The sequence below is a fragment of the Condylostylus longicornis genome, unplaced genomic scaffold, assembly GCF_029603195.1.
Source record: "Condylostylus longicornis isolate FDR11 unplaced genomic scaffold, ASM2960319v2 ptg000044l, whole genome shotgun sequence".
In the NCBI taxonomy this organism is placed as follows: Eukaryota; Metazoa; Arthropoda; class Insecta; order Diptera; family Dolichopodidae; genus Condylostylus; species Condylostylus longicornis.
The window spans coordinates 8,473,373-8,488,175 of NW_026578013.1; positions in this window are offsets into that span (position 1 = coordinate 8,473,373).

Genomic DNA, 14,803 nt, shown 5'->3' on the forward strand with positions numbered 1-14,803 from the left:
TTAAATTTTTTATATGATAAAAATATGCTCGGTTTCTTATAACATTGTCATATAATTAATAATATTATAAACTTGAATTTTCCTAAAAATTTTGCTTATAACCTTTTGAAAAAAATTAAAATTTAGAATGATAAATTGCATGCTTTTAGGCTCGTAACTCTTTGATTTTTCCTTTTCAGTCATAAAGTGAAACAAAGTGTAAAATTAAATTTTAGTATCAAAGTGTAAAATTAAATGAAAGCATGAGTTTTCGCTTGATGGAATACGACTTATTAAATTTATAATAACAAACACACAATACTTACGCATAACGTATTGGTCTAGAATTGTTGTACGTATACACATTTCATACTTCCATATGAAGTTTTAGAGTTGTATGTCTTCACAAGACCAGAAGTAAGCACATAATGTTTTCAATAAAACTGACAAACCCATATAATTCCCAAAAAATAAAAAATTGTCAATATTTTGGATGAACTGCGAAATAAGGAAGTACACACCAAAAAAATGCGAAAATTTATCAGAATAAAAAAAAATCCACCACTTGAAACCAATTTTATTTAATAATGATGAAAAATATCTATTTGAATCAATTTATTTGGTTTTCCAATCTCTTTTATACTACAAAAAAGCACAAGTAATTTCAAAAAAAAAAATCCAAATTATTATCCTAGAAATTTATTCAAAACCAGAAAAGGATAATAAAAAAAAACCTGATATAAAAATTAACATTACAACAAAATTTTGTAATGCACAGCGTATAGGAAGGAAAAATTTATCAGAAAGTTTTTCATAATGAAAATTTTGAAAAGTATTGGGAAATAAAAGAAAACTGGAAATATTTTAAGGGAAAATTATGCACAATGGAAATGTGATCATTAAAATAAAATAGTTTTAAAATAAAAAGTTGAATATTGAAATTTTAAGGATTTTGAGAACAATTACGAGAACAAAAAAAAACACCAATATAAAATGAATTGAATGGAAAGGTAAAGAATTTCGCTATTGAAAATATTAGGAGAAATTACACATTTACATTTTAATTAATGAATCAGATTAATTAATCTATAGATTAGCAAATGTTAAAATGTTAAAAATGGCTGCTACTAATTCGAGAAATCGCCATTCACAAATTCAAAATGGCTGTAATAAGTCGAATTGGAATTCAATAATTTAAATCAAATTTCTTTTGGCCTCAAGTATTCGTTTTTCGAGAATCAGTTAAAAAACTTAAGACGAAATTTCAAAAATTGATTATTCCAATTGCTAGGAATGAAATACTGGCCTAGTCAACGATTTTAGTTGTAGGTTAGTTGACGGAAAAGATTCAATTCAGAATTCACTAATTTTTCTAACAATATATGTTGGTTTGCTCCATGAACGATAGTGAATTACAATCTTGTGACGACGTGTTATCTGTCGAATGTAAAATGCTCGAATTCATCAGAGGAATAAAGCTCTCTTCCACATAAAGGATATCTTATTTCTGCTCAGAAGGAATGCGTTTTTAAGTATTTTAAATGTATTAGCCTAATAAAAATTAGCCCTCTCTATTATTCAAGTTTCTAATTATGGCAAAATCAAATTAAAAAAAAATCTAAATCTATCCCTGTACATATTCATACATTTGATATTTTCATGCCATATGGCACGGTTTTTTTTTTTTTTTTAATAATAGATTCTGTAAATTCTCAATGAACCTTAATGATTTTAAAATTAATAATTTTCTTAAGATCCCAAAATAACTTTTTAATCAAAATAAAAGTATATTAATAAAATCTTACGTACTATTATTAAAAGATTAAAAATACTAAAAAAAAACTTTTTTTAACTTTACCCAACCAAAAATCAAAATATCAAATCAATTGTAACTTTTTTTATAATTTATGAATAAAAAATAAATTTGTTGCCTAGAGTACCATAACTGAAAAAAAAAAATCTTAATTTAGATTAATATCCTAAAATTCAAATACAAATAAAAAATCCTTTTTTATTGTAAAAACAAAATCCTTGATATCCTTAATTTTTTTTTCTATAAAATTGATTACCATATCGTTTACAAGATCAAGATTAAATTAAAATAATGAATTCAACTTTAAAAATGTCCCCGGGTTTCTCATTGAAAGTAACAAAATTTGTAAAAATTTCAATAAAAAAAACTAAAAGAAAAATAAATTATAAAAAGAAACAAAAAAAAAACTGAACGATAGAACTGGAAGGATTGAAAAGTATACAATCACACAGCCACACCCTCTATAAAAATATTCTACATAATTTTATTCAATTTTTTCCATTAATTTTCCAAATCAATCCTTTTTTTTAAGCATAAATTTATACAAAAAAAAAATGAGCTGTCTTCAGACTTCTCAAATTTTTTTACCCAAAACAAAATTTGGGAGAATTTTTTTTGTTTGTACAAAAGATAAGATAGCCTTAATATAGGTCAACTGTAAATACTTTAAATACCGTTTATAATGCCAAATTTTCAAGCGAATCCTGTTTTGATGTATACCAAATTAACACTCATTTCATCGCAAGTTCTTACTATTAAGTTTTCATTGATTAATTAAGAACTGCCATATATAAATTAATGAAATTCAGAACCTTAAATGTTGCATTGAGGCATACCATATGCCTCATATGATTTTAGGTAACAAATACCTCGAGTATATAATCCATTTATAGAGATATACATCGATCGCATCTTCAAAATATTATCCTAAATCATAAATGTATAAAAAAAATATTATTTTTTTAATATTTTCTTCAAATGGTTTTGTTAAATGTTCGTGTGATATTAATGATATACCTTATTAGCTTATTATATTGATCAGATGGTAGATATGAATAGTGTAACAAATTGGAACATCATGAATATCATTAATATAAGAACACCAGATTAGGGAAAACTGTAATATTCTAAAATTTAAAAAAATTAAAATTAAATACCGATTGCTATATGAGAAACTCTTTAAAATATAATTTACATTAAATCTGATACAAAAATTTTAAAAATATTGACCAGATTAAAACATAATTGTTGTAAATTAACAAATTATTACAATGGATGCACCATGGTATATATAGTTAACTTTCATATCTATAGCAATGGGAAGATATTGAAAGAATTTATAAAATATGTATGTAAAGGAAATTTAACAGATATAAAGGAAATTCATATAAAGAGCATTGAATATTATCTGTCAGTACTATTTTGCAATTAAATAAAAAAGAAACGAAAAATGTCCATAAATAAAGCTGAAAATAAAGAAAGATGAAGGAATTCAAAGAGAATATCCTTGGTGGTACAAATATTAAAAAATAAAAAAAACACCAAAAAAAATTAAAAATTTCATAAACCATTCTTTCAGTAAAACTTTATTCTATCTTAATTCATACATTCACTTTTGAAAAATTGAATGTTAACCATTGACTATGGTCCAGAATAAAGGATTCCACAAACAACATTGTTAATTAAAAATATTAAAAAAAAGAACAAATTATAAAGAACAATAAACCTTCCATTTATACCTTTTTATACTTAAAATAGTGAAAAATTATGGTTATGATATAAAATTCAAAGATTATTACTTATTGATCCAACTGGTGACAAGTTGGATATCGTATTAATGCACAGTGAAATAAATAAGTGTTTCTTGTATATTGTTTGTGTGCCCCAAATTAATGTGAAAAGAATAATAAATGCACAAATATATCAAACAGATCAACAAATACAAAATTTTCTTATTAACTTCAATCATTCCCAAAACCCCTTTTTATTTAAAAAGAAATGAGAATGAATCGTCGATAAAAAATAGAATCCAAAATAAAATTTTAGAAACCCTTGAGATTTCTTTTTAAATTATTGGAGTCTCTTACTTGTTATTTCCACGGATTCATCTTGACTTGACTCTGTGTTAAAGAATCAAATAGGCCATAGAAAAAACTTAAGTCTTTCCAAATTGTAAAAGTGGAGCCTATTGAAGGGTTGGAGTGGTTTTTGAGTGCGCCAATCTTCTTACTTATTTCTACATTTTTTATGCATTCAAAAAAATGGATGGCTTATTGAAAGATTAATGTAACCATAGTGCTTTAGTGAGAAATAAATTTTCTTTGTTAAATCCTCTCAATAGGGGTGAGTCCTCTTTCGTTAAAAGTTCAAAACATTGTAGTCAAAATAAACAGGTTTATAAAATTTATATGAATGCACATAGGGATGAAATTTTTGATAATGCATCGGTCTTTTTCACTTTTTACAAAATAAAACTGATTTCCTGAATTAAATTTGAATTTAATAAAGTTATGCATTTAAATTTTAATTAAATCTATTCTTTACTTTAATACAAAAAAAAGGATCTCATAAATCCAATAAAATTACGATCAAAATTTTCTAAGGACATTTTGATTATACCTACGATAATATTTGATAGTGATTTAAAATGATTCCAAACAAAAATATCCTTAAGGTTATAAACCCTTTTTGTGCTTTGATTTGAATTTTTTTTTTTGTAATTTGTTATTAAAGCCTGACTGTTAAGGATAAAAATATTTTTCTTAATAGTGTCTAAAGTGTTCTGTTTACTTTAATTAAAATTTATTTTGTCCTTATACAAAATTATTTTTATGGAATTTTAATAATGTTTTTCTTTATCTTAAATATTATCTTCTAGAATACTTGAAACTAGGTTACGTTAAAAATAAACACAAAACTGGCTGAATGGCGCAAAGCATTTTAAACAAATCATATTTTTAATTCATATAATTTAAAATTTTAGTAAGCGAGTAACAATACAAGTTCTCGGAACTATTTTTGTGCTGTCATTTAAATATTAGCTGTACGTAATAGAACGCGGCAACACATTGGTAAATAGTAAATTATTATTATTTACTGGTGAAACCTGAAGAGTTTTAAATTAATTGCATCATATGTCTATAACTCAGTTGTAGTGGTAGTTTAGGTAATCGTTTGCCAAAACAGTGCTAGGTCTAAGTCCAATTCAAGGAGAAAAATGTTAATATAATGGAATTGTCTGTAACTCTCTGTAAACAAAAGTTCCATAATAATTTTTCTGGATTATTCATTGATAAAAAAAAATTGCTTCTATATCCTACGCAATAAAATAAATTCTTCCCGAAGTTCTTGATGCTTCTGCATAAACTTGTTAATAATCATACTGCTGCTCTGTTGTTCCACGTGTCTTTCCAAATTGAAATCTAATATAAAATTATGTACCATTTCGTTACTATAACTTTATCGAGTCCCAAATATAGATTTTTATAAAAATGAATTTGAACTCCCACACTCTCTGCTTAACACACTAAAATTTAAAAAAATAATTGAAAAAGAAACTAAAATTATAAACTGCAGATTTTACTTTTTGTAAAAGTATATCTACATTGCAGTAATATAAAATGAAGGCACATTATACGATTTGTGAATGATTCTTCACCCATAGCTTGTCTCTAAATATATATAGCATATATTATGCAAATCCTCAACACCTACGTTATGTTTCAGGCCGAAATAAATATAATGGTTTCGGATTTTTACAGATAAAAGTTTCTTAGAATTCACAACCTACTTCAGATTTTTCATTTTTTAAGTACACTTTCAAAAACTTCTGTTAAATATAAAAGAATTAATTTTGGATTTAATCGCTAATAAATTAACAATATTTCTCTAAAATTTTCGAAAAGTCCTTATTTTTTGATGACGTCAAGTCTTCAAAGATATTTTAAAAATATAATTAACAAAAAATTTAAGATATCTAGGTGAATACACTTACATTTCGCCCCTGTTATAGAATAGACATTATGGTGCTGGAGAGATATGTTGAACTTTTCTAGAGTCTTTTTGTCAGTATGAGATGGATCCAGCCAAAAATTGTCCCATATTGTCTGAATTTCGTAAAGTTTACTATCAAAAGTTTTCAATTAGTCTTGTCATTGCCCCAAAGCCGGAAATCCCAGCAGCCCCATCCTAAAGAGTTATTACTTTAAGATTCGTCATATACGAAAATTTTAAATACTTTTTCAACATTTTTAATTTTCAAAATCCTTTCTTCTAAAATTATGTTTAGTAAATTTTGTTTTAGATTCCCTAGCGACATTTAACCTCTAGCATGGTTTTAAACCTTCATTTATGTTTTTCTAGTTCCACATGGGGCCATGAATGAGAATTCTTTTAATATTTGTGTTTAAGAAGATCTGTGCGAAAAATGGGATCTAAATTGTAATCTCTCACCTCTAAGAATACTTTAAGCTACTGAATTAAATTGAAACTTCAAATTCAAATACATTTTAAAGATGCGTTAGTTCATCCTTCAGAGTATATTAGAAATTTCTCGAATTTAAAATAATATAAAAAAATTTTTATTGTGAAATTAAAAGAAAAATAAAAAAATCGATTTCCTCTTAAATTTTGTATATTATGAAAAAATTTGCTACCTATTTCACAATTAGGGATTATGTTCCAAAATTTTTCTCACGGGAATTCTCAAGTCATTTTATTACAATCTTTTTCAATTTTTCAAGTTATTTGTTTTTTAAGTTCTAAAATTTCTGAGAATCTATTAATTTAAAATCAATAGGAAAAAGAACATTACACACAATAAAATGTATGTATGTATCTATTATTTAGGTACATATATGTATACATAGAAAAATCATTGGCCTATAAAATTCAATATTATTAATTCTTTGAAAACAATCATTCTGAAATCAATATTGATTCGATCTAATTAATTTTTGGAAAACAAAGTTTGGAAAAAAAATCTAAAATTCTTTTTAAAATTAAAAATTTATTTTTAAAATATTAAATACAAATGTAGCAAAATGGCATTTACGATATTACGAATTATTGTTAATAAAATGAAATTAGATAAATATTGTGTTTCTCCCATTTCACCCGGTAGACACAAGAGAACAAATAACTCTTCCTTTTCATTAATTGTAGGTTCCACATGCAATTTATTTTAGTTTTTGAAGATCATATACACAATTTCACGCCATAGATTTTGTGGGGTTGCGTGATATAAGTTGATTATGTAGAACAACTGACTTGGTTTGTAAAGATCTAGATTTCTTCTTTTTCGTTTCATTGCTTTAAAAAATTAATGTAAACCTTATTATTTATTAAAAATTTTAAAAATCTTCAATATATAAAACTAAAATAGAGAATTTTTAACAACAAACCTTTTAAAATTTCCTCTTAATATTTTGCTTTCTTAGAAAAATTTGAAACACACATTCACAAAAATTGAATCTATAAAAATCTATATAAGTAGAATACCTACAAGAAAATTAAAATTTTGCAATCTTCCATAAAAATACACGAGCGTTCCCTTAAACTTATCAAAATTTAATATTTATCACTTTTTTTTTTAGTAGATGCAAATTGGATTTTTTTCAATTAAAAAGAATCTTTTATGTAAATAACGTTTCGTAGATATCTTATGAAAGAGAATTTATCCTTTGAAAGTTACAACAACAAGGCTGTCATAACAATGCAAAAATAAAAAAATAACAAACATTAAATTTCTGGAAATTTCCTAAAAATTTTATCAGGTGTTTTGAAGAAAAAAAAAGGTGAAAACAATATTGGAGATTTTTTTTTATGTTTTAAAGTCGCACGTTGAAACCTTAAAAGAATTTGTTTAAGAAATTTGCTTTTTGTTGAGAATATTGCCATTTTGGATATTCGCAGCTCAACATTGTTTAGAGGAATTTAAAGTTTTTTTTCATTCTTTGCGTTTTCAAATAAATTTCATAAAAAAATGTTTTTGTAAATTATTGTTATTATCTAATATTTTAAGTATACTTACGTGAGGGACTATAAATCTTTCGTTCACCTTTTTTGTATGAGTGCATTATATGGAGCTTGTTCTAAGAACACATGAATATTTGCATGCAGAGATTCGTATGCAAAGGTTAATTAATATTCAAGATGACATTTGAACATCAATAAAGAAACATCTTCCTATGGCTGCTGCCGTCGGCTGTAACTTAGCCATATATACCACCTCTATTATCCCGGTTAATAAAGTAATATGTATATCCCAATCTAAATCAATACTAAAATCCTCGTTCAAAACAATTCCCACCCGCCCTAGTGCAACAGAACATTCTAATCAAATGTGTATTATCGTCAAATCATCGTCCTGGTAGAATGTACCGAAAAGGGTGTCTGCCTTATTTGTATAGATTTCACTGGACAATATCTAGTACAATTTAGTAAAAATTATAAGAAACCGATTTTGATCAATATCCAAAAAATCTGAGGAAAACTTCCTTGAACAAGGTGGAGCAAAAATGTATGTCTTAACATGGTAGTAGATATTGAGGACATAAGCGCAGAAACTGCACAACTCGGAACTTTCAGCGCCAAATTCTTTTGTACATTGGCGACTGTGACCCGGCTCCTAAATTAGTTTCGTTTTACTTGCTGATGTCAGCATAAATTTATTACTTAAAACCAGTTAGAACCAGCTTGAATGTCAATATGTGTTTAATGTATATATGAATACCAGCTTATGTATATATGTGTGTATATATTTGGTGAAATTTTCTTGAAATTTTCAAATATCAGTGTGAGACGCAAAGTTTTAATGGAGAACTGTCCTCGAACACCAGATGGTCCGAATTTTAACGCTAGAGAAATAAAATTTCATTATCTATTTTAAAATTGGCGTTATTATACTGAAAAATTAATAGATATTGAAATTAATTGATATTGAAGTAATTGAGTTAAATTTAGAGTTAGTAATATTATTGCACAAACACATTAATCCAAAACTTACTATTACTTATAAATTTTATTAGAAGTTAATTTTCTTAATATGTGATAAAAATTGGTTTTCGCGAACACAATTATGTTTTCACTACACTGAATTAATAACCCGGTATAGTTTTATTTTTTCAGTACGATATTTTTTTCTTCTAAAATATATTGCATACGTTTAGGAGAAAATAATTTAGTTTTTTCAAATTTATTTCGAGTATCGAATTGCTAATATAATTTTTTTCAAATCATCAATAATGATAGTCAAAAATCCAGCATTGTGTGACTTTGGAAGAAATTTCATCTATTTAAGGAACAACCAAATATTAAAATATATCCATATTATTATAATTAAGGCACTGAATGGTTGAACTCATATAATGAAGTAAATTAATCTGGATCTTTACAGATAATTAAAACTCAATTTTAAAATTCCTGATATTGCACCTTCTGCATTTACTAAAATGTTGTGTTATTCATATTTTATGTGTCTTTTTAAGGATTTTCATAAATATTTTCATTTGAATATATTCCAAGTTTTGTATACATATTTTATGCAATTACACAATTTAAAAATAGATTTTCATTTAATGTTGTAATAACTTTATAATTTTATTTTGCACAAATTTGATATTAACCATAGCTATATACAATATATATGATGCATCCTTACTACGTAACAATTTAAATTTTTGTTTATAATATATTTTATATTAATATACGCAAATGCCTACATACGTGCATCATAATATCATATACTCGTATAAATTTTCAATTAAAGTAAATGAAATGTGAATAAAATAAATTTATTTTAAATTAAACGCTTAAGAGGCGCTTTGAAATAGATTTAATAATAATAACTACACTCAATTAAATTCAAATGCATTTAAATTATTTAGAATTAAGCAAAACTTATATTTATATGAAATTTAATTATCATCGTGATTATGCAAAATACTTGATAACATTAATAAATTTGTATATTATATTGGGATTAAGCTTATTATAAGATATAATTTACATCTTTAGATAATTTGAAAATTTATGAGAATATAAGTAACAAAACAATGCATACTAATTCGAAATTTATACATTTCATTTATTCATAAGTGTACTTGTTACGTAATATAGAAGCAATTAAAAATTTTTAATCAGAATTTGCATTAAAATTCAAATATAGTAGCAGTATAAATGCATGTTTTATAAGGACACTTAAAAATAACAAATTATTTATAAAAAAAATTATGTTTTAAATTGATACCACTAATATTTAATAATTATTTTCAAAATAACTTAAAAATAAATATTATTTTTAATAAAACCTACATTCCTATACTTCGGCCTACTTAACCATTGAAATTTTCCAATATTTCAACAAAATTTTTCTATTATAATTACATATATAGCGTAACGAGTACAACTATTGACACCCTTACGCGATATTTCTAATAAAAATTTTCTATACGGAATTATAAAAATTTGGGCATCGGTAAAATATAATTTGAATATTCCTTTTTCAGAATCATATACTGAAGTTTATCAATTGTTAAATAAAAATAAATAAAAATTAAATTTGTTATGGCTTGACACCCAATTATTGACACCCAAGTATAGCTATTGACATAATATAAATGTACAATTATTTGCATATCTTTGTAACAAAATAAAAAATAGTCATATTTGAAAACTAATTCGTACATTTTAAGCTATTTTATAAAACTAGGTAAATAGCAGAAGATATGCCGTTTTAGTTTTATCTGTTACAAGTAATATGATATAAGATTTATTACCAGACTTCTCAAATCTCAATCTGGAAAAGAAAAAGTGAATTTTAAATGCACTGAGACAAAAGCTGCTACGTTATTACCAATTTTGAATTAAACATTGCCACGTAAGTTTACATTCTACACTAATTATAAATTAAAGGCTATACATATGTACAAAAAATAATTCTTGAATAACTATTTGTGAAGGAAATAAATGAAATAAATGATAAAAAATTTCCAACTTGCGCAATTTTTAACCGATGTCAATAACTTTACTTTCATAGAATAGGAAACCCCACGTCAATAATAGGAATTCAGCAAAAATTTTATCAATTATTGACACCTCCGTTTAATAACTATTTTATAATTTTTATTTTATAAACATAAAATTAGAAATTTATTTACTCAAATGGTGCAACAATTGCATTAAAAATATCGCGGGAACCTTAAAAATACCAAATTTAAATTTACATATTGAAGTTCTTATAATGATTTAAAATTTAAATCTTACAATTAATTTAAAATTTATTATATACATAATAAACGAAGAATGAAGAAAATGTCAAATATATAATTAATTTTTGTAATTATACGTGTACTTTAGAAATCGGGGTGTCAATAATTGTATCGAAATTTTCAGAGTGTCAATAGTTTTACGTGTTACTCTATTGGATATAATTTAAATTAAAGTTTAAATGAAATCTAAAAATAAAAATTATTTTGATTAAAAATATTTTTAGTAGCTATACATTATGTATTATTGTATAGGTGATTTTCATTGGAATAGCTTGCATTATCCGGAAAATTATTACAAAAAATAATCACAATTCAATTAAGTTTCATATTATTAAAATCGCAAAATTATAATATTCAAGGGAATGAATTTTTAAAAAGTATAAAATTCAATTATAGAAACTATAACTGCACAGTTTGTTATATTTGTATAATGGTGTTGTATAAGAGTCGAGAAAATGTCAATTGATCTTGTTATAAATTTGAATTTTAAAATTTTTTTTCTCAATATCTATTTTAAAATTAAAAGAAAATATTATGTAAAGTGATATAATTTAAAGTAGCGGTGCTGAACCTGTATATGATATGCGAACCATTTACTAACATACTAAATATTATTTACAACATGTAAAGATTAATTTTTATAATATTATTTATTTGACTCCCAACATTTGAAATTAGAAAAGAAGAATTTTTAGATTATATTTAAAATTGCGTTCTCAATCTATTTATTTGACATTTAATTTGCAGAGTATGCAAAACTTAAAACTCTTAATATTTTCAACTGATATAGATTTTTGACTTCAACGACTCATTCATCCTCAATAATGAACGAAATTTGAAACATTTTTTCAAAAATATTTGCCGCATGACCGCATTGTTTGACGATTCATGCATTCTTCTTCTTTTAAAATTGCAGAGAAATTGCATTTTTTTCGAACTTTAAACTTTTTCAAATTGAATCCTTAGTAACACAATTATTTTTTTTTGTCATTTTATAATGAAATTTTGCATTCGGGTATTTCAATTTATTTAAAATAATATTTTTTATGACATTTCATTACAAAAAATAAAAAACTCTATAATTGTTTTAGTAACTTTAAAAATAAAAAAAAAAATTCAATTTTCTGTCCTGATTCTCATTTCATCAATCTCCGTTTTTCAGTTTATAAAAATAAATTATAAATTCAGTTATAAAAATCTCATAATTTAATTTATTTTGTTGCATTCAAATTTATTTCGATAAATTGATTATTTTTTGCAAAACAAAAATAAAAAAAAACTTTTCATCAAATACTTTTTTATTGTCCTCTATTAAGAAAAAACTACTTTTTTTTAAACAAATAATCTTGCCTATGCTTTTTATAATGGTTGCCTACTTCATTATTAAACAATTCTTGTTCCATTTGTAATGCGATATGAGAGGAAAGTTCTCGTGTGCTACAGACATATTGAAGTAAATTATTGGATTGATCAACATACTAGCATTATTCACAAGCAGTACATTTGACTTTGAACCATTTAAAATTGTCATATTTAATATGAGAAAGCATACATAACATTTTTAACTATACGCTGTATACCATTGAGAACTCGATACAAAAATCTGCTGAAAAAAAAACGTGTCGTATTCAGACGATTATAGTTATTCACTTTCAATTCTGATAGACGATTCAATATTTTTATTTTAGAAAATAAATGTCCTTAATATTTAAAATTGTAAAATAAACAAATGAATTTCCATAAAGAAGAGCGTTTACAAACTAAATTCAAACAATAATTTATGTATAACATGTATATGTAAGAGGTTGCTCGAAAATGCTAAACAAACTAGTAATAATTTATTACTAGCTCAGACATGCAATTCTTCGTTTTGGAGCTCTTTGATTGCTTATTCGTATTATATAAGGTTACATTCAAACGCATACAAACGCCACTGCGTAATTTTTTGCAAACTGATTGCAATATTTATTTAACCCATTCGATTTGAGGTGACGCAACAGTTTAGTTGGTTGGCAAAATTGAAAATTATGCATGTCTATCTGAGCCCTTGATGAAATTTGCCATTAACAAACTCAAAAAAATTATAAGTTTTCAAAGTTTCTTAGAAATATTTTCAAATGGCTTGATAGTAAGCTAATATTTCGATAAATAACAGAAAAATCCTTTAAAATACGCACTACCCGAAAGTTGAAATTCTGAAATGAAATATTTTCAGACAATTTTCCTTATTCATAATATTTATTTTTAATTTTTCTTTTTTTTTTTAATATTTTTTTATAACAAGAAGAAAAAAATTCGAACAATTTCATTTTCCTAATGGAAAATTTAATTTATAATTTTGAGACGATACTTTACAACTTTTAGTTTTTTACTCTACTCGTAGTTTCCTATTTAAATTCTCCATACAATTATAAAACATAGTATACTAGAAAAATATTAAATAGAGGAATATTTTACTATATGGACGTTCTAATATGGGCACTACAAAATATTAAATTATGAATATGACAACAACAAGTAACTGTGGCTGTAAGTGAAAAGGGATAAAATTGAAAAGTATTTTTTCTGTAACAAATTTATTAAAATTATTAATTTTGTTTTGAAAACTTAATAACTTTTTCCATAATTTTAGCTATTTTTTTTTTCAAATGCTATATTAAAATATTTTTGTAATTGTGTAGCAATAACTAAATTGTTATAAACAGAAATTTCGGTCTGAATCTATATTATTTAAATTATTAATTGGTATAATAAGAATTGACTACAAATTTCTGAATGTTCTAATGCAAAATGAAAGGGTTTCTCCATTTGAGCCACCTAAACCAAATAATCTTTTCCGACAATTTAAATTAGCTCTTAGTCATAAACGAGTTAAAAAGATTTTAAGCCCTGACAACACTTTATTTTGTTAAGAATAAAATAAAATGCTTTATTTTGTTAAGAATAAAATTTTTTTTTATGGCTTTTCCAGTTCTCTAATACAGTATTGAAATGGATATCGAATTCATTATCTATGAACACCAGTATATCATATATAAATTTTCTTATTTATAAATTGATTTTCAGAGTAAATGAATAATATCTTGTCAACTAGCCCTGCTAAAAAATTAAACTTATCACTTAGAAAATCTTTGAATTTACAAAGCACAAGTATTGAAATATTTGCACGGAATTTGGTTCCACTTTAAGCTTAATAGCCCCATATTTTGTAAAATTATGGCTACTGCTTCAAATTTTTAAACGACAACATAATAATTTCAATCTTATTCTTCTCGCATTTAATGCAATAATTTTTGTACAAATCAAATAGCAATTACGATAACACGAGCGCAAATACTATACCCAGAACACTGTCACAAGCACAAATAAAAGTTAAAAAAAATAATAATTTTAAAGTCCAAATTATCATGCATTTTATTACGTTTGAATTCTTTTGACTTTCTGCTTTTTCTGGAAAATTATGTCAGAAATTAATTAACTAACTGTTTTTACGCATATATGAATGTAAGCATGTTATGTGTGTGCAAGAGGTTTCTATAAATATTTTCATGTGCAAAAGAAATTGAGCGAGATAAAAAAAAATGTTTTAAAATTTTTTCCCCTACAGCTATAAAATTATTCTCTTCGTCCATTCCCCTCCGTCATTTTTGTAAAGAAAATCCATAAAATTAAAATTTGAATTTCTTTTTTCTTTGTTTTTTTTTTGTTTCTCTTATTTTAAAACATTCCTTAAATTTAATTA